Source organism: Choloepus didactylus, chromosome 2 (genome assembly GCF_015220235.1).
Source record: "Choloepus didactylus isolate mChoDid1 chromosome 2, mChoDid1.pri, whole genome shotgun sequence".
Lineage (NCBI taxonomy): Eukaryota > Metazoa > Chordata > Mammalia > Pilosa > Megalonychidae > Choloepus > Choloepus didactylus.
In genome coordinates this window covers 188,203,503-188,225,361 of record NC_051308.1, presented here as the reverse complement: position 1 = coordinate 188,225,361, position 21,859 = coordinate 188,203,503, and the positions used below count along the sequence as shown (strand labels likewise).

Here is a 21,859-nt window from a genome sequence, read left to right as displayed (position 1 = left end):
ATTTTCCGTCTTGATGAGAAATGTCCTGATTTTCACCCTGTCTCAGGACAAATAGAACTTTGACATATAGTCTGCAATTTACGTAATGGATTTCATGTACTTCTTCTGGCTATATCGGGTTTCTGACGATTACAAATACTCTTTCCTCACTCTAACAAGGTGCGGAGCATCCACAACCCCCTTGGTATTCCCTTGATGCTACAGTTATGGGTGCTATTGTTTCCATTTTACATTGCAAGCAAACAAGCAGACTCCGGAGGGTAATGCTACTAGCCCAAGGACACATATGGGGCAAATGGCACAGTGAGGATTTGGACCCAGGTGAATGAGAGAAGGTACTTTAACTAAATTCTCTTTCATATCCCAAGGGTCTCTAGTCTGGATCCCCTTGAACCTGAAGTATCTCAGCCAGTAGCAATTTTTTGGAGGTTGGGGGTACACCCAAGCTATTCTCAAAACTTCAAAAAGCCTGTATAAATGGCATAAAACAGGCTATTTCTTAATGAACACAGTGTTTATGTTGGATAAAATCTTTCCAGGATGGAATGAATGATGCATGAAAATCATAAATGGGACCATTGGTCAGAATATGGGAAGTCATTGCTTTAGATTTTTGCAGAAAAGACCAGTGTGTGGTATCAGGTCCCTTTAACTTGATATAGCACACTATTGAACCAGACTGCTAACCAGGTCTGTGCCTTCAGGCTATTAATTTGACCTGATTGTGCTCAGTTTCCCTGTCTGGAAAATAGGGATTAAGATAATCTTTACCTATCAGGGTTATTACAATGATTAAATAAAGTGAAACATGTATAGCCCTTAAAACAGTGCCTGGCACATAGTAGGAAGTGTGATACCTCTTATTATTATTGCCTGTTTTCTCTTCTGTGGCCCACGGCTTTATTGTGAAGCACAAATGAAATGATACAAAAGTGTTCTATAAACTATAACATGCTCTGCAGATGACAGAGCATGCTGGAATTTTTACTCTTATGCCTCACATTTGAAACAAGACTATGAATGGTGTATTCCAGCCAACAAATTAAAAGCTTTGTTCCTTTGGAGTGAAAGGGTGTTCCTGTACACAGCAATGTTGCTGGAGCAAAAAGCAAGAGATTTAATTACCTTGAGCTTTTGCACCTTCCCCACTGAGAGGAGAAAGCTCCTGGTGAGGGGTGTGGCTGAGTGCAGAGATGGGGCCGCCACGCAGCACCTGGGTAATCCCAGACCACAAGCTCCAGTACCTTCCTAGGGACAGACAACTTGGCAAAGGCAGAACAAGCACAGAGGAAAAGGTGTAAACCTGTGTCTTTGAAAAGGCCATGAGCTGTGAGTCTGTCTGTTTAAGTGTGGCACGCTGGGAGACAGAGGATAAGACTGTCTTCCTTGCCCTTAAATGGGTGCACAAGGCACGAGACACGGTGTTTGTACACATTTGTACCCCACACATACTAAAGGGTACGTGCACCCACATGCTCAGTCTGATATGCATGTGGTCACACACACACCTGTAAGTCTGAACATATCCCACATGGACAACGTAATGAATGAGTTTGCATGCGGACACTACATCTGCACCCATGGGTACAAATGCATGTCTGTGTCCCTGCACTTGACCCAGTGAACATACATCTGTATGGCCTTGTGGACCCACCTGAATAAGGCCCAGGGTCCACAGAAATATGAATCTGTACATGTTCTTGCCATGTGTCTCTGCAGTTCCCAGGAAGCTGAAACAGAGCAGGCTGCAGGGCTGCCCATTGGGACTATCTGCAGAGCTAGGTCTTGGAGATTGTAGATGAAAGCCCCAAAGCTAGAAAGACACAAGAAAGTTTGGATGGGGGAAAGCTGAGCTCACAGCTGCAAGCAAATGGATCCTGAATCCAGCCAGAGGAGCCAAGGAGGATCAGAATATTAAATGAGAGGAGATACGGAGCCTGGGATGCGAAGGAAGGGAAGGGGAGAGCGGAAGGAGAATGGTGTAGAAATGAGGAAGCCCAGTGTTCTGGCTAACAAAGGCACAATTGCTGGGCAGGCACAGACCAGACAGCTTCTTTTGTATGTGAACCAGACATGTCTTTTTAGAAGTATCACACCAGTTATAACATGTGAATGCACTGGTATCAGTTAGCTAGTGCATACTCAGGAGTCTGTATTTGTGGGTTTTTCTGGGGTTTGACATGTGATATGATTGCCTCTCGAGGATGTTGGCTTTGACTCAAATAGCATTTAGACAGCACCTGTTATATCCATGGGGCGTTTGGGAGGAATTAAAATGAAGTGGAATCATGTCCTCTAGCCTTGAGTTCTCACATTCTAAATAGGAGAAGGGAACATGGAAAATGCAATGCAGAGTGAAATTATAAGCAACACAAAAGTGGGCAATAATTCTACCATCTAGATTTGTGTTCAAGTCTGGACTCCACGTTTTACTAGCTGTGTAGCCTTGGGCAAGCTATTTAACTGCTCTAAATTACATTTCCCCCCAACTTCAGATGAGATAATAATGCCAATTACACAAGGTTGCTGAGAGAATTGAAGGAAATAATATATTTGAAGTCACCTTATAAAGCACAAAAATCTATATAGTGGATGTGGGCTTGGTCAAGGCAAGCTCCTTGGAGGAGGAGGGGAGAACAGAACAGGGTGATAGGCAAGGCTAATCCTAGCTGACCCCACATCCTCACGTGGAACAGCCTTTGTCCTCCCATCTCAGCAGGATCCAGACACCTGGCCCCTAGAATCCTTGAGGGTTAGGGCTGGAGAGGACCTTAAAGAAACTCTACTCCAACTCCTTCATTACTAAGGCAGAAAGAGACTTAGTGACAACTTGTCCAAAGCCCTTCCAGATGTTTGTGGAAGGAGGAGCTGACACTGAGCATGTGCTCTGTGTGAGGCACTGTGGCCATGCTTTTGCACTCCTTCAGGCAGACACAGCCCCCTGAGCACATGGCTCAGCTACTGAGCATGAGCCCCTACTCCCCTCTCTCTGCCTAACCAGAGAGAGTGGCCCTGTGTTTTGAGCCTTGCTGTGGTAGGGACCAGATATCATGCCAGGCACTGATGATGCAGCAGTAAACAAGACATTGTCCTACCCCCAAAGGAACTTTCAGTTTAGTGGAGGGAAAAACAACAAAATACATCCATCCAATTATTACGAAACATTCCTTGGGAGAAGGAGGCTGTTGGAGCACATAGGACCTCAACCCAAGCCTGGGGCAGAAGAACCTTCCCAGAGAGAAGGGTCAGGGACAGAATAGGTTCCGATATATCTGTAGATAGCAGTGGTAGAGTTGTAGTGTTTCTACATCTTGAAGCCGTCCAGTCAAACTGATGCATTTAAATGAATCAGAATGACTCCATTAAAATAATAAGTAACATTCATTGAGCACATGTTTTAATTCATTGGATCCTACAATGACCCAAAGAGATAGGAAGCAGTATTATTTACATATTCAGATGAGGAGAATGGGGTTCTAAGTAACATCCTTAAGTTCCCCCAGCTGGTAAGTTGCACAGCTGGTGGGTAGCAGGGAGGTGGCTTCAAGCTACATTCCTAACCACTGTGCTACACCACCCCTACTCAGGTGTGTTTCTTTTGTCAGAACTGGGGAATAGAGAAAGCAGAAGCCCAGACTTTGGGATGAACAAATCTAGGATGGTGTGAGGGCAGTGAGAACATGCCTTTCAGGTCTCCAGCTTCAGAGACCAATGGTCACAAATGCTGCTCTCTGAAATCCAGCCCAGCCTTTGCACCGCACTTGCTCCTGGCCTTTCCCAGCCAATGGCTGAGCAGGGCAGGGATACTCAGGCAGGCCTGTTCCTGAGAGAGGCAGGACTCCTCTCAGGAGTGACTTTGGCTCAAGGACTCCTAGACGGCCTTTCTGAGCTTTGCCCAGAACTGCACTGCAGTCTAAGATGCTTCTACCCAACCTTCCTTCCCTCTCTCTTTCACACAGGGTCAGACCCGCATCATAGACTGACAGCTCCCTGGCCTCACCCAGCCCTCCAAGCTTCCTCATGACATATTTCTTGCATGTTTAATTAATCCTGCCTTTCTTTCTGCTTTCTCAGAAGACCAGGGCTAACCCAGATGAGATGGGTAGTTCTGAGTGAGAGGCAGCATGAGTGCCCAGGGGAGGTCCAAGGCATAGAATTCTGAGCCTGGGAGTTAGACAAAGGGATATTCAGGGAGGATGAATATGTGGTTGTCACTTGAAGCCCTGTGTCACTTTACTCCTCATCTTTGGGCCACAGAGAGCTGCTGTTCTTTCCTGAAGGAATAATCCCTCTCCCTGGCTCTCCCTTCCTCTCTCTTCCTCCTCTCTTTCCCTCACTTGGCTCCTACTTGGGTCTCATGTGGAGGTCATTTCTTCCAAGCAGCCTTGACACAACAGGCCAGATGATGGCCACTTCCCTGTGCAGCAACAGCCCCCCGACCTTTGCCCAACACAGAACTCATCACAATGCACTGGCAACCCTGTTTTCACATCTGACCCCCTCTTAGATAGGGAGCTCTTTGAAGCTGGGCCTGAGTCCGTGCTGTTTATCACTGTATGCTAGTGCCTAGTACAATAGTGCCTGGAAGGTAGTAGGTGTTGAACAAATGAACACATAAATAAATGAATGAGCAGCCACAGAACAGCTACATCACTTGCATGGGGTAAAACAGATACAACTCCTGGAGTCAGTGCCCTGCAGTGGTCAGTTGGGACCAGAGAGGCTTTGGTATGAACCTGGGTCTGCTAATCAGCAACTGGGCCTTAATTTCCTTATCTGTAAAAAGAAGTGATAACTTCCAACTCTCAAATTTGTTGTGAAGACTAAAAATAAAATACATGAAGCTCAAAATAAAGTGGCTGGCACAGTAGTAGGAATGCAGATACATCAGACCCTCTGGCCTGGCCTTCTCGGACACCCTACTCCAGACCTATCACCCATGTCTATCTGTGCTCAAACAAAGGCAGACCCTCTACCTTTCTGGCTATTTTGAAAAAAATAGTTACTTATGCTCTGCCATCTGCCCTATCTGTCTTCTCTCTTCCCCGACCCCAGTTTTCTCATCTCTTGATTATTAAAAACATAATAAACACATATTGCTCCTCTGCTACTGTCATAGCCACTGGGGATTCAGGAATAAGGAGATGACAGTCTTCTTTTTAAGAGCTCATAGTCCAGTGAGGGTCAGGGAGAGAAAAAGGGTAAAAACAGACATAAAAATAAGTAATTGCTACTCAGTGCAGTAAAAGCCACAATAGATTAAGACTCAACTGTGGCATGTGGCAACATATTTCCCAGATTTTCCAGAACAGAGCCAATTTCAAATCACTTTGTTATTTTTTGATAGAGGCAATTTGTTGGGGATGATTTAATACGTCTTAATTTTTAATGAAATACTTTAGGCATATAAAAAGCATAGGTAAAGTGAACACCCATATACCAACCACCCAACTTAAAATATAAAATCTGATTACATTTCCCCTTTTCTCTCTGCCCAGCAGTAATCTCTCTCCTGAATTTGGTGTTTATCATTCCCTAGTGTGTTTTTATACTTTTATTACATATGTGTTTATCTACAAAACATATATTGCATTTTCATATGTTTCAAAACTTTATGCAAATATTACATACTGTATGTATCACTCTGCAACTTTTTTGGTTTTGGTCAACATTATGGTTTGAGATATACCATGTTGATGCCCTATAGCACTCCATTGCATGAAAATATTACAGTACTGATCTGTTTTCGTGGTGCTAAATATTTAGATTGTTTCCATCACTCTTTCTAAAGTAGCATTTGTGATTAATCTCACTCTAGGACTAAATCGGTCCCAAGCGCTTCCAGAGCACTTGATAAAGAAGCTCTCTGATTTATAGCAAACCCCATTATTGAGCAGTGGCGGGGAGAGGCCATTGGGGGATTTGTCTTGTTGGAAACTCTGACTGTTGGAGCCATTTCTTCCATTTTCCTGGATAAGAGCTCAATTTATTTCAAAATTGATGGATGGGGTCCTTTTTTGTTCCCTCAGTAGAATAGGAGGGAGAGAGGAATTGGACAATTTTTTAAAAATAAATAACACTCAATATCTTAAATTTGGGATGCACTTCACAACTTACATAGACACCAGGACTCACCAGAAGGCTAGACACACAGTAGGTCCTCAATAAATGCTTGTGGAAGTCCAAGATCATCAAATTTGGTCCTCATGGTGGCCCTGTGAAGTACACTGAGGCTATTCTCCCCATTTGACACAGGTGGAAGCTGAGGTTCTCAGCTAGGAAATGGCAGAGCTAGGATTCAGTTGCAGCCCCAGTCCTGGCCTTTCCCATTCACTATACCACCACCCTCTGCAGCCCAGGGGCACAGCCACTGAACCCATTCCTTGAGCTCAGAGTGAAAACCTGGTTAGCCAAGGTTGCAACTCCTTTTTCATCTGTGCTTTGGGTCCATTGGCCCTTTTCCAGGACACATTTATGGAACATTTGACTCTCACTCCCTGTTTTGGTTTGCTAATGCTGCTGTTATGCAAAATACCAGAAATGGATTGGCTTTTATAAAGGGGGTTTATTTGGTTACAAAGTTACAGTCTGAAGGCCATATAGTGTCCAAGGTAAGGCATCAACAATAGTGTACCTTCACTGGAAAAAAGCCATTGGCATCTGGAAAAACTGTTAGCTGGGAAGGCACATGGCTGGCGTCTGCTTGCTCCCAGGTTGTATTTCAAAATGGTATTTTGTCCTCTCTTAGCCGCAGCTCCTCTTTAAAATGTCACTCTCAGTTGCTCTTAGGTCCTACTGTCTGTGAACTCCTTTATACAACTCCGGTGATCCAATTAACACCCACCCTGAATGGGTGGGGTAACATTTCCATGGAAATTGTCCAATCAAACCTTTCACTCACAGTTGATTGAGTCACATCTCCATGGAAACATGCAATCACAGGATTCCAATCTAATTAACACTAATACATCTGCCCTCACAAGACTGCATCAAAGAACATGGCATTTTGGGGGACATAATACATCCAAACCGGCACACTCCCAGTCCATTTTCCTAACTTCTGTCTAATTAGAGGCTGAATCTCCTCTCCAACAACTCTTCATCTTGCCTTTGCCTAAACATTGCCAGTGACTAAGAGCTCCCTACCTAGCAAAACTGTCCACTGTCAAGAGCTCTTCTTATCTGGTTGGGCCACCATATTCCCTCTGGAATATAAACCCTCTCTGGACCATAGACCTTGATCCCCAGGCAGAATAGTAGCAGTGCAAAGCTTAACCTCAGGCAGAGCTGGTTTGAAGCCTGGTCTTTCCACTTATTAGCTATGTGACAGTGGGAAAGTTAGTTAACTTTTCTGAGCCTCAGTTTTCTCGTTTGTGAAATGGAGATAATATTTTATCAGTGGGAAAACTTTTGTGTACAAGTAAGAGGATACCCAATTAATAGTGACATAAAGACATTTAATTATCTCACTTCACAAAAAGTTTCAAGGGAGGCAGAGCCAGTGTTAGTTCAACAACTCAGTGATGTCGGCGCTCTGGGTTGACATCTCTATGAATCTCCTGACTTTCCCTTGGGTTTGTTAGAAGACCACACCAACTCCAAACATCATATCTTAACACAATACTTGCAAAGCAAGGATAGAAGACATGGGTTAAAAACAAAAACAAAAGTCTTTTCCATGGCCTCTCTTATTAGGGAGAGAAATATTTGCCATCCCTAGGAAATATGTGACTTCCCTTATTTCTCATTTGCTAGATCTGGTCACACTCCTGCTCCTAGACCAATCTCTGGCTTATAGGAATAGGACAGACTTAGACAATCAGGACTTTCTCTAGGGCAGGGCACACAGCCATCTAAACCAAACAAAGTTTTGCTGGAAAGCAAGAAGGAAGGATGGTTACTGGCTGGGCAACCACAGTGTCCTAGTGAGGCTAAAATGGGTTAATTCACAAGGTACTTAGTAGAGTCCCTTACACATTTTACTCCCTAAGTGTTAACTATTGCTGTTGCCTACTATTATTATAAACATTAATACAAGTAGTCAGTTTCCTTCTGACCACCTCTTCTCCAATCCCAAACATCAGTTTGCCCTTAGTTATGTTCCATCCTGATGATCATGCCCCTTTGACAGAAAATATAAAGGCACAATAGGAAAGGTTGTCTCATTGCATAAATCTATGGGGTATTAGTCACATTATAGCCTGGGTGAATACTGCCCTCAGGAGGTGTGTGGTATATAAATTGTGTGACCATTAGCAATAGTACTAAAGAGTAAAACAGTTTTTCTGTATCATCTCTCTTCAACATACCATCTTCTCCTGTTCTCATTATACTTGTCCCTGACAAAACTTTGTTTTTTGACTTAAGTTCTCTTCAGAAATCTCACTTAGAGACTTAGCTTGAATCACTGTCAACATCTCAGTAAAAAGAGAGAGAGGCAGCTCCCCTCAAGGAAGAGGGGCAGGGACCAGTTGTGGCCATTGAATTTGACTGTGGGAGATCTGCCTGCCCTTCATAAGTAAGGGAACTGCAGGTGAGAAGGATGCTCCAGTTCTACTGGGACGTATGAAATAATTCAAAGAGAGAGACCTCACCAGTTCAGGGAGAAGAAATCTGGGTAGGTAATGCCTGATTATTACTTAATGTTATGTCAAGTAGCAAACTAAAGAGTTTGTTTGAAAGCCCTTCATATATTTGTCTTTTAGGGTTCTCTGTCTTAAAAAAAGAAAGCTCTTAATTAATTTGACACCTGGCAAGAAGTGAGTCTCCCCAGGTTTTACTCCAAACTTTCCATTGTAATTCATCTTTGGAAACAGATGGAGTATAAACAAGTTTGGAAGGGAAAGAGAAGTAACTTGTGGTAATCACTTGGCATGGGCCAAGCATTGTGCCAGGCACCTACATACATAAATTCACTACCTTTTCACAGGTGCTCTATGAGGCAGGTATTATTGAACATTTGGTAGGTATCTTAGCGTGCCAGGATTGCTATAACAAAATACCACAAACATATAGGTTTAAACAATCTGGAATTTATTGGCTAACAGATTGGCGGCTAGAAGTCAAAAATCAAGGTAACAGCAGGCAATGCTTTCTCCGATGTCCATAGAGTTCTGGTGGTGGCTTGCTGGCGATCAGTCTCTGCCTCTGAAACATGGTTAACTATTTCTGTTTCCTCCTGTGGCTTGTACTTCTGTGTCCAAATTTCCTTTGCTTATAGGGACTCTGGTCATGCTGGATTGAGGCCTGATTTGATTCAGTTTGGCCTCATCGAAATAGGATCTTTGAAGATCCTTGTATTAGTATTGTTTCTCCAGAGAAAGAAGAACTGACAGGATGGAAAGAGAAACATACATAAATATTAAGATATTTATTATAGGAATTGGCTCATGCAACCATGGGGATTGGCAAGTCTTCGTTCCATAGGGCAGCCCACAAGTTGGAAACTTGACGATGATGAAGAGTTCCCCCAGGAGAAGCTGGCTGGCTAAATTAGGAATAGAAATTCTTTTCTAGCTGCTAAGATCCTCAGGTCTCTCCTTATGGTCTCCAACTGATCAGTTGAAGAGACTCCTCTCATTGCTGAAGGCAGTCTGTTTTGTTGATAGATGGAATTGACCAATGATTTAAATCCATCTATGAAATTACCCTCACAGTAACGATTCAGCCAGTGCTTGCTTGACCAAATAATTAGACACTATAAATTGATGAATGGAATTAACCACCACAGACTTGTTTACAAATGAGTCCAAACACACAGGACCAGGGTTAGGACTTGATCACATCTTTGTGGGGGATGCGATTCATCCAATCTTCCATGGTAGGAGAGGAAATAGTCTCAGTAAAGGGAAGTAACTTGACTAAGATATATCTGATTCAAAAGATATTTCCTCATATTATACTGTATTTTCAGACACTAAAAACTAATCAACTGGAGAGGTGGAGCAAGATGGTGGCACAGGGAGGTGTGGAATTTAGTTAGTCCTCTGGAACAACTAGCATATAGCCAGGAACAACTAATAAATAGTCTGGAACAACTGTTGGGGGACATCTGTGACCGAAAACACATCATACACCAGTCTGGAATGGGTGGAACAGCTGAGATCTCAGCATAAGAACTGTAAGTAAAGTTCCCCAAACTACAGAGCTGGAGCCCCTCCCCCACAAGCATGGCAGGCTGAGCTCAAACACTTCCCTGTGGTAAAAAATAAGCAGTCTACTAGGAGGAAGGGAAGGCAGCACAACCAAGCTCCAACTGCAGTTTTAGTTCATGAATCCGGACTACTGAATACAAGCTATAAGCACAGATAAACCAGGGACAAGCAAGAAAGGAAATGGAAGGTTTCTCCTGTCAGAGAGGAGGCAGGGCTGATGGGGAAAAAAATGTAAAGTTTCAGAATACTGAAAAAGGGCTGTATGCCAAGAAAAGGGGCACACAGACCTGGGCACTGACTCTGGTCCTTGACTGATAACTGGGTACTGGTTCTGAAAAAGGGATTTCTTTCTTTTTCCCATTTTTTTTCCTCTAATTTGAACTAGCTCATTAGAGAAAGCCTCAGGGATTTTCAGTTGTCAGCACTGACCCAGGAAATGGTGAGTTAAGATAGTTAGAGAAACAAAGGAAGTCGAACATAGGAGATAAAGCCCTAAAGAGCTTATCTTCCCTAAGAAAAGGCACAGCTCAAGTAGTTGCTCTCACTTAGAGAACTCAGACTCTAGGGCCTGGGGGTGGGGGTGGGGGGTACAGAAACAGCTTAAGCTTGGCTTCTGACACTCTCAGCCCCTGGCAGGGACAGGGTCTACTGAAAATAAAAGGCAATGCACCTCTTTACGCCAGTGGGGAGCTGCAGGTTGACAAGTGCCACCTGCAGGGCAGGATGGGAAAAGCACAGTGTCTAGAGGCCTCAGAGGAAAGTCTGACAACTTTCTGGTTTCATCCTCAGGGAAACTTGATACTGATTACACCCTCTTCCTGAGACCTGGGCCTGTCTAGTCTGGGAAAATCTGATTGGGGTAATCAAGAAAACCTGATACCTAGACAACAAAAAATTACAATTCATACTAGAAAAAAAATGAAGATATGGCCCAGTCAAAGGAACAAACTTACACATCAAATGAGATGCAGGAGTTGAAACAACCAAAGATCTCTAAACAAATATGCTCAATCCATTCAAAAATCAAATCAATGAGTTGAAGGAAGATACGGCAAAAAAAGATGAAGGACACAAAGAAGACATTGGGCAAACATAAAGAAGAACTTCAAAGTTTGAAAAAACAATTGGCAGAACTTAAGGGAATGAAAGGTACACAGAAGAGATGAAAAACACAACGGAGACTTACAACAGCAGATTTGAAGATGCGGAAGAAAGGATTCAGGAACTAGAGGACAGGACATCTGAAATCCTACACAAAAAAAGAATAGACAGGGAAAATAATGGAAAAATATGAGCAGGGTCACAGGGAATTGAATGACAACATGAAGCTCATGAATGTACATGTTATGGATGTCCCAGAAGGAGAAGAGAAGGGAAAGGGGGCAGAAACAATAATGGAGGAAATCATCACTGAAAATTTCCCATCTCTTATGAAAGACATAAAATTGCAGATCCAAGAAGTGCAGCATATCCCAAACAGAGTAGATCTGAATAGATCTACTTCAAGACACTTAACAATCAGATTATCAAAAGTCAAAGACAAAGAGAGAATTCTGAAAGCAGCAAGAGAAAAATGATCCATTACATACAAAGGAAGCTCGATAAGACTATGTGCAGATTTCTCAGTAGAAACCATGAAAGCAAGAAGGCAACAGTATGATATATTTAAGATACTGAAAGAGAAAACTGTCAACCAAGAAATCTATATCTGGCAAAACTGTCCTTCAAAAGTGAGGGAGAGTTTAAAATATTTACAGACATACAGACACTGAGAGAGTTTGTGGAAAAGATACCTGCTCTACAGGAAATACTAAAGGGAGCACTACAGGCAGATAGGAAAAGACAGGAGAGAGAGGTTTGGAGATAAGAGTAGAAATGAAGAATATCAATGAGAGTAAAAAGAGAGAGAGAGGGAAAATAAAATTAAATTAAATTAAAATAAAATAAAATAAAATAAAATAAAATAAAATCCTGTAAATTCCAAATGTCAAAATGGTAGAAAGTAGACATTACATAGAGTGAAATTAGCCAGAAACAAAAGGACAGGTACTCTATGGACTCACTAATATTAACTAACATTGATGAGTGAAATTTGAGAGTTTAAGTTGAGAACACAGGTTATCAGGAGATAGAAAGAGGTTAGAAACTGGGCATTTGATGATGAAGGAGTACATAAGGTAAACAGGATTGATTGTATAGATCCAGAAATGGATAGCATAATACTGTGTGGTGGTAGCACAATACTGTAACTACTCTGAACAAAGATGAGTATGAATATGGTAGAAAGAGGAAGGCTAGGGGCATGTATGACACCAGAAGGAAAGATAGAAGACAAAGACTAGGATTGTAGAACAGTGAAACCTAGAGTGGTCAATGATGGTGATTAAATGGACAAATATAAGAATGTTTTTAAAAGAGGGAGAACAAATGAATGTCACATTGCAAGGTGTTGAAAACTGGATGGTACAAGGGAAAATATACAATCAATGCAAACTGGAGTCTATAGTTAACAGTAACATTGTAAGATGCTTCCATTAATTGTAACAAAGGCAATATAGCAAAGCTAAATGTCCATAAGAGGGGGTTATAAAGGAGTGATGTGGGATTCTTGGTGGTGGTGTTGTCTGACCTTTCCATTGTATTTTACTGTATTTTTATTTTTCTTCTCTGTTTTATATTTTTATTCTTCATTTTTGTCTCCTTTTCCTCTTTCTTTGTGGAAGAAATAGAAATGTCCTTATGTAGGTTGTGGTGGTGAATGCATGACAATGTGACTTTATCAGGAATCATTGATTGTTTACTTAGAATGGATTGTATGATATGTGAATAACTCTGTTTAAAAAATAAACAGAGGGGAGGAGCTAAGATGGTGGCATAGAGAGGAGTGGAAGACTGTTAGTTCCCCCTGGAACAATTCATAAACAACCAGAAAACTAGTAAATAACCTGGAATAACTGCTGGGGGACAACTGTGACTGTCCACTCATCATACACCAACCTGAATTGGGAGGAATGCCTGAGATCGCAGCATAAAATCTGTAAGTAAAAACTGTGGACCCGCGCCAAGAGCTGAGAGCCGCGAGCCTCTCCCTCATGGGAGCCTCACGGTGCTAAAGAGCAGCACTCTCCAAACAAGCTAGTGTACCTCAGCCCAGCACCAACTGAGGTTTTAATGTTAACTGCTCAATACAGACAGTGATCCCCAACAAGCAAATAGAGGCTTTTGGTGACAACTGACCTTGGGAGAGTCAGGGGACATATCTTTCTCAGGACAGGGAGCCTAGAGGATCGGGTGCTATCTCTGGCCCACGGGTGAATCTGGGAACTTTCTGTCCCTTTTTCTCTCTCTCAACCTGGGTGGCTCAGAGGAGAAAGCCTCAGCCATTTTCAGCCTGCAGCACTTTGTAGTAAAGAAAACCTCAGCCATTTCAAAATTGCAGCACTCTGGCCAGCAGAGTCAGAGAAACAAAGAACTTACTGATATGCAAATGACGTCTCTGGAGGGGGCATAGCTTCCCAAGAGGAAAGGAAGGGGCCCAGCTCTACTACCTGCCTTACATTTGGAACCAGACCCCAGAGCCTGAGGGAGGAGAGCCGTGGGCCACACCCCCTTACCCCAGCCCAAGACAGGCTGATAGGTGCACTTGCAGGGCAGAAAAGAACAGGGTGTGTCAATCATCTAAGAAAAACCATCAGGGAAACTGGATACTGAATATTTCCTCCTTCTGTGACCTGAGCCTGTTCTTGTCCAGGAAAACCTGACTGGGGTGGCGTCAGAGGTCAGATGCCTAGACAACAGAAAACTACAACCTACACTAAGAAAAACAAAGTTATGGCCCAGTCAAAGGACAAACTTATACTTCAACTGAGACACAGGAATGTAAACAACTAATGCTAAATCAATTCAAAAAGTTTAGGAAAGATATGGCAAAAGAGATAAAGGCTATAAAGAAAACACTGGGCATACATAAGGCAGAAATCAAAAGTTCAAAAAAACAACTAGCAGAATCTATGGAAATGAAAGGCACAACACAAGAGATGAAAACACAATGGAAACATACAACAGCAGATCTCAAGAGGCAGAAGAAAACACTCAGGAACTGGAGAACAAAACATCTGAAAGCCTACACACAAAAAGCAGATGGAGAAAAGAATGAAAAGATATGAGCAATGTCTCTGGGAACTTAAGGACAAAACAAAATACAAGAATGTACATATCATTGGTGTCCCAGAAGGAGAAGAGAAGGGAAAAGGGACAGAAGCAATAACAGAGGAAATAATCCATGAAAAGTTGCCATCTGTTATGAAAGACATAAAATTATGGATCCAAGAAGCGCAGCGTACTCCAAACAGGATAGATCTGAATAGACCTACGCCAAGACACTTAATAATCAGATTATCAAATGTCAAAGACAAAGAGAGAATCCTGAAAGCAGCAAGAGAAAAGCAGTCCATTACATACAAAGGAAGCTTAATAAGACTATGTGCGGATCTCTCAGCAGAAACCATGGAGGCAAGAAGGAAGTGGTGTGATGTATTTAAGATACTGAAAGAGAAAAACTGCCAACCAAGAATCCCATATCCAGCAAAACTGTCCTTCAAATATGAGGGAGAGATCAAAATATTTTCCAACAAAAAGACAATGAGAGACTTTGTGAACAAGACACCTGCCCTACAGGAAATACTAAAGGGAGCACTACAGAGTAATAGGAGAAGACAGGAGTGAGAGGTTTGGAACACAATTTTGGGAGATGGTAGCACAGCAATATAAGTACACTGAACAAAGATAACTATGAATATGGTTGAGAGAGGAAGGTTGAGAGCATGTGAGACACCAGAAGAAAGGAGGAAAGATAAAGACTGGGATGGTGTAACTCGGTGAAAGCTAGAGTGTTCAACAATTGTGATAAAATGTACAAATATGTTCTTTCACGAGGGAGAACAAGCAAATGTCAACCTTGCAAGGTGTTAAAAATGGGGAGGTATTGGGGGAGGGATGCAACAACATAAACTGGAGACTGTAACTAACAGAATCATTGTATTATGCTTCCTTTAATGTAACAAAAACGATATACCAAGGTAAATGCAGATAAGAGGGGGTGGATAGTGGAGGCATGTGAGACACTTGACATTGGTGGTATTGTCTGACTCTTTATTCTACTTTGATTTAAGGTTATCTTTCTGCTGCTTCCTAGCTGTCATTTTTTTTTCCTCTTTCTATTTTCTTTCTCTTTTGCCTCTCTACCTTCTTTGACTCTCCCTCCTGCCTTGTGGAAGAAATGTAGATGCCCTTATATAGATAGTGGTGAAGGTGGTGAACACATAAATATGTGACTATACAGGGAATGATCTATTGTTTACTTAGGATGGAATGTATGGCATGTGAATAAAACCATCTTAAAAAAAAAATGGGTTGATGATGAAAACTTGAGGACAATATACTGAGTGAAATAAGCCAGACACATAAGGACAAATGTTGCAGGGTCTCACTGATAGGAACTAATTATGATATGTAAACTCATAGAGATGAAATATAAGGTACCAAGATATAGGATGAGGCTAAAGAATGGGGAGCAATTGCTTAGTATGAGCAGAATGTTCTATTAGAATGAACTTAAATGTTTGGAAATGAACAGAGGTGTCGGTAGCAAGATGTGAGAATAACTAACAGTGCTGAATGGTGTGTGAAAGTGGTGGAAAGGGGTAGCTCAGGGTCATATATGTCACCAGAAGGAAAGTTGGAGGTCAAAAGATGGCAATGTATAAAACTGAATCCTATGGTGGGCAATGTCCGGATTAACTGTACAAATATTAGAAATCTCTTCCATGAACCAGAACAAATGTATGAAAATACAACTAGAAGTTAATAATAGAGGGGCATATAGGGAAAAAAATATATACCTATTGCAAACTATATATTACAGTTAGCAGTATTTCAACGTTCTTTCATGAACAGTAACAAATGTCCTATACCAATAGTATGAGTTAACAATGGAGGGGGATTGGTTAGGGATATAAGAGGATTCGAGTTTCCTTTTCTTTTTTTTTTTTCTTTCATCTTTCCCTTTATTTCTTGTCTGGAGTAATGAAAAGCTTCTAAAAATTGAACAAAAATTAAGTGTGGTGATGAATGCACAGCTGTATAAGGATACCAGGGGCAACTGATTGTACACTTTGGATCTTTAGATAATTGTACAGTATGTGAACAATCTCAATAAAAATTTAAAAAAATAAAAATAAAAAAATAAACAGAGGGATACAAGTACTGGGAAAAATGTAAAGAGACAGATGTACCTATTCACTGTTGGTAGGGAAATAGAATGGTTCAGCCCTTCTGGAGGGCAGTGTGGTGGTTCCACAGGAAGCTAACTATGGGGTTGCCATATGGTCCTGCAACCCTGTTATTGGGTACATACTTGGAAAAACTGAGAGCAGGGACATGAATGGACATTGCACACTGGTGTTTATGGCAGCAGTATTCACAATTCACAATGGATGGATGTGACCTAAGGGTACATCGACCAATAAACGGAATGGTGAACTGTGGTGTATACATTCAATGGAATATTGAGCAGCAGCAAGAAGAAATGAATTTCTGAGGTATGCAACTTGGTGAATGGACCTTGAGGACAATACTGAGGGAAATAAGCCAGAATCGAAAAGATAAACATTATAATGTCTCACTAATACAGACTAACTATAATGTGCAAACTCTGAGAATTGAATCTGAGAGCAAAGGTTATCAGCGGAAGGCTTATGGTAAAGGTTCCTAGATTGTAAGCTCTTACAGAAGACACATCTATTCATGAGTTGTAATAATTAGCTCTAAATTCTGCGATGATGAGTTATTTGTGTATAGCCTGGTCCATCCCTGGAACTTCAGGTATCTATGTGACACCTGAGATTCAGAGTCAGAGTTCAGCAGCTATGAATGTCAGCATTACTCCATACAGCAAATGTTAAAGAAGCTGAAATAGAGATCAGAATTTAATTGGAGATAGGAACAAAATGGACTTGGTTAGGACTAAGGTAAACCAGACTAAAAGGAAAAGGATGATACTGACTGTGTTTTAAAACTTCAACTTCTATATGAGACCAAAGGAAGAGATGTTTATTTGGTGGAAAATCTATATTTTCTGTAGCATGCTATATAATTTAACTTGTATGGTCAGTTTATTCAAACACCATAATTACACAGAACCTTGAATAGGGGGTGAGATCTAGTTGGTTTGTACAGGTTAGCATGAAAACCTGATACATCCCAGAGTCAGTTGGACAGAGAATAAAAATGTATTTGCAAAGCCCCCTGAGGGACTGGGGCAAATTTTGAAATATTAAACTTCTGCATTGGGGGTACTCCTGATATTCTCACAAGCACTGGGGACTACCAATTTAGAAGGCCATGCCCTCAATCTTGGGGCTTACCCTTATGAAGCTTGTTACTGCAAAGGAAAGATAAGCCTACTTACAATTTGCCTAAGAGTCACCCCTAGAGAGCCTCTTTCATTGCTCAGATGTGGCCTCTCTCTCTCTAAGCCCAATCAGCAGGTGAACTCACTGCCCTCCCCCCTACATGGGATGTGACTCCCAGGGATGTGGATCTCCCTGGCAACATGGGACATGATTCCTGGGGATGAGCCTGGACCTGACATCATGGGATTGAGAAAGCCTTCTTCACCAAAAGGGGGGGTGGGGGTGGGGGTGGAAATGAAACAAAATAAAGTTTCAGTGGCTGAGAGATTTCAAACGGAGTTGAGAGGTCATTCTGGAGGTATTCTTATGTATTTTATAGATATCCCTTTTTAGTTATTAGTGTATTAGAATAGCTAGAAGGAAATACCTGAAACTGCTGAACTGCAACCCAGTATCCTTGATTCCTGAAGTCAGTTGTACAACTATATAGCTTATATGGTGTGACTGTGTGACTGTGAAAACCTGGTGGCTCACACTCCTTTTATCCAGTGTATGGACAAATGAGTAGAAAAAAGGGGACAAAAAGTAAATGAATAATAGGGGGAGAAGGAGTCTGGGATGCTTTGGGTGTTCTTTCGTACTTTTATTTTTATTTTCATTTTTATTTCTTGGAATAATGAAAATGTTCAAAAAATTGGTGGTGATGAATGCACAACTATATGATGATACTGTGAACAACTGATTGTACAGTTTGGATGATTGTATGGTATGTGACTATATCTCAATAAAATTACATTTAAAGAAAAAAAACAAAAATAAATCTGTATTTAATTCCTATGTGACATAGAAATAAATTTGCTCTAAAAAAGAAATTATACTTGACTTCTGAAACTGTAATGCCAGTTTTAGACTCTAATCATATTTAGTATTCGATCAATTATAATATAAGGAAGGCCAAAATTCAATTTTTAAGAATTCTTTTCTCAGGGGAGAGGGGGAGTTTTTTGCTGCTTGTTGGGTATAGAGTGTTTGGAGAGAAAGAAAGGGAAGAAGGGAAGAAGGAAGGAAAGAAGGAAAGAAAAAAAAATAATTCAGGCTTGTGGTAGGTTGAATTACGTATCCCGATTTAGACGTGTTCTTTATCTTAATCTGACTCCCTATGGGTGTGAACCCATTATAAATTGGACCTCTTGAAGATGTTATTTTTAGTTAAGGTGTGACCCAGCTGCATGGATGGGTCTTAATCTGAATTCCTAGAGGCTCTGCAGGGAGATAGCTATCGGGAAAGGCCCGATGAGAAAGGAGACAATATCACCATATGATGAGAGGCAGGGATTCAAGCCAAGGAACCTCAAGGTTCACCGGCAGCCACCAGAGTGTTACAGACTTTGGGGAGAAAGCCTCGCCTTGCTGACCCTTCAATTTTGGACTTCTAGCCTCAAACCAGTAAGCCCATAAATCCCCATTGTTTGTCAGCTCATTGTGTGGTACCTATGATAGCAGCTCTGACAGACTTAAGATAACACTCCTTTCACTTATGTAACAAAATCAATTTTGAAATACTTGAAATATCTGATTTTAAATAAACCAAGATGTTAAGCTTAAAGCGATGTGGAAAGTTAAAATTTCTCCATAGCATAATAAAAATAGTTTATAATATCTTCATTATATAATTTAAAAACCTAATCAACCTATGTGAAAGGAGAAGTTTAGGGTCATGTATGTCACTAGGAGGAAAGCTAGAAGGTAAAACATGGGACTGTGTAACATGGTAAACCCTATTGTGGACAAGACTATGGGGCATTGTACAAATACAAGAACGTTCTTACACGAACTAGAGCAAACGTATGTCACTATTATAAAGTGTTAATATTTGGGTGTTATATGGGGAAAATGCAGTTTATGCAAACTATGGACTATAATTAATAGTAATGTAATATTCTTTCATAAATTATAACAAAGGTACTATATCAATGCTAAATAGAATAATCAATAGTAGGGGGTAAAAAGTTATGGGATATTTCTTTTTGGAGCAATGAGAATGTTCTCAAATTGATTGTGGTGATGAATGCACAACTGTGATTATACAGGAGCCATGGATTGCACACTTTGAATGGATCATACGGTATATTAATAAAACTGTTTAAAAAACAAAGTTTTTACTGCTTTTTCTAAGGGAATTGCTGCCCAAAAGTAGATGGGCAAATAAATATTGTCAATATTCAAAAAAATAAATAAATAAATAAAAACAGCAATAATCAACAATACCTAACACCTCCAAATAGACTAAATCTAGGGCCGTTGAGCTTGGAAGTATGAAGTAGTCCAAACTGTGAGGTCTGGGTCATGTCCCTTAGGCTCTCTGGGCTCTGATTTCCTCATTCATAAACAAAATGGGACAACCATATCCACATATGACAGAACTCTTGTAGAAATTAAATCAGCTACTGCATGTCAAGTGTTCTCAGGGCTTGGCTTGTAAGAGGTCTCAACAATGAATGGTACGTCTTGTTACTGCTCTTGTTACTGCTCTTAGTGACTCAATCTTACCGAGCCCCAATAACCTCATCTCCAAAACAATCTGACCTGAGTGCTCTTTGCAGAGTAGGTTTGAGCGCTGCTGAGCATGCTTTGCCAAGACTGGGTTGTCTTCCCAGGCTGTGTTTCCTTCACTCTCGGCTCTAACAGATTTCTGTGTTCCAGATGAGGCCATTGAGTTTATTCTACAATATGTTCTGGCTGTTAAATAAATTTCTCCTGCTCCCGGACAAGCTGTCACGTGTGTAAATGCCACCTTATGCCTGGATTATAATTTCCAATTCAGAACTCCCACTTGCTTGGGGATTGAATAACGTAGCTCACAAAAGGCATGTTTAGGTCACAACCCTTGGTCCTTTGGGTATGAACCCATCTGTAAATAGATCTGTGTGGATGTTATTGGTTAAGGGTGCCCAAACTGAATGAGGGTGAGCCTCAATCCAGTATGCCTGAGGTCCTAATAAATAAACGAAATTGGACATGGAAGGAGAAGCCAGGGGGAGCAGCCAGAAGCTGGCCGTCAATGGAACCTGAAAGAGAAAGGAGAAGACACTGCCATGTGCATTGCCATGTGACAGAAAAGCCAAGGAGCAAGGCTTGCTGGCAGACAGTCTCAGAATGCCATAGTCTTTGGAGAGAAAGCATCGCTTGCAGATGCCTTGACTTTGGACTTCTCCTAGCCTCAAAACTAAGAATCAATGAATTCCTGTTGTTTAAGCCATCCCATTGTACAGTATTTGTTTTAGCAGCTAGGAAACTAAATCATGTGGCTATGAGGGTCATTCTGGATCCAGAAACTATGAATTACAGGTAATAGGTTCAAACTGTGAGGCTACTCCGGGGACTAATTGTGTGGCCCCCCAAAAAAGCAATCATTAGCTATTGTATGTGGGTATGTTTATGGCAATTCTGAGCATCACAGAGGATCAGCTTGTCACCATCATTGGGAGGGGTGGGACTATGAAGGGACAGCAAGCAACATGCTTAATACTAGTCTAGAAAGACTGATTACATGTGATATTTATTACTTCCTCAAAACAACCCCAAGAGGTAAGTGTAATTACAACTATTTGCTGTGTAACCATAGGCAAGTTAATTTACCTCTCTGAACTTTAGTTTCTTCATCTGTAAAGTGGGACTTAAAGGGGAAAAAGTAATAATAATAATAATAATAATAATAATAACAGTTTGCTGTCATAGTTTGAGTTTCCCCAAAAGCAGACTCTGAGACAAGGACTAGGGTACAAGGAATTTATTTTGGAGATGATCATGGGAAGCAACAACTGAGGGAACACAGAAAGTGAGACAGGGAAGGGTAAAAAAGCCAATACGTATGCATTAATGAGTGGCTCAGTTCCCAAGGAGACCCTCTAAGAAACCATGGAACACACCTCAGCATTGTCCCACAGAGGATGGGGAGGCTGAAGCATTTATCCACTGACTGATTCCCCTACTGGTTGAGGGATGCTTCCCAGGGAGTTACTCCCCTGCACTTCTGGATTGCCCCTGCTTGTGGCTGAGCAGGCACCTGTGGTGCCAGAGAAATATCCCTCAGAAGTGAAGAAAAAGCAGCTCTCTCAGGGTGGGAGGACTGCTGGAAACTGTCCCCCACAGCTGCAGGTAAGCTCAAGTGGGCCAAGGGGATCTGTAGTGTGGCATTAACAGCCATCCCTACACTAACTCTTAATGAATACTTATTATATTTTGGGAAATGTGCAGGGCCCATTTGGTTCTCACACCCATCCCATAACGCAG

The 21,859-nt window shown here is 41.4% G+C and overlaps 1 protein-coding gene across 3 annotated transcripts in view; it reads right to left on the bottom strand.

Moving 5' to 3' along the window:
• Positions 1-21,859, bottom strand: part of OMA1 (OMA1 zinc metallopeptidase) — a 361,372-nt gene that overhangs the window by 199,272 nt on the left and 140,241 nt on the right. The gene's annotated exons all lie outside the window — the stretch shown is intronic.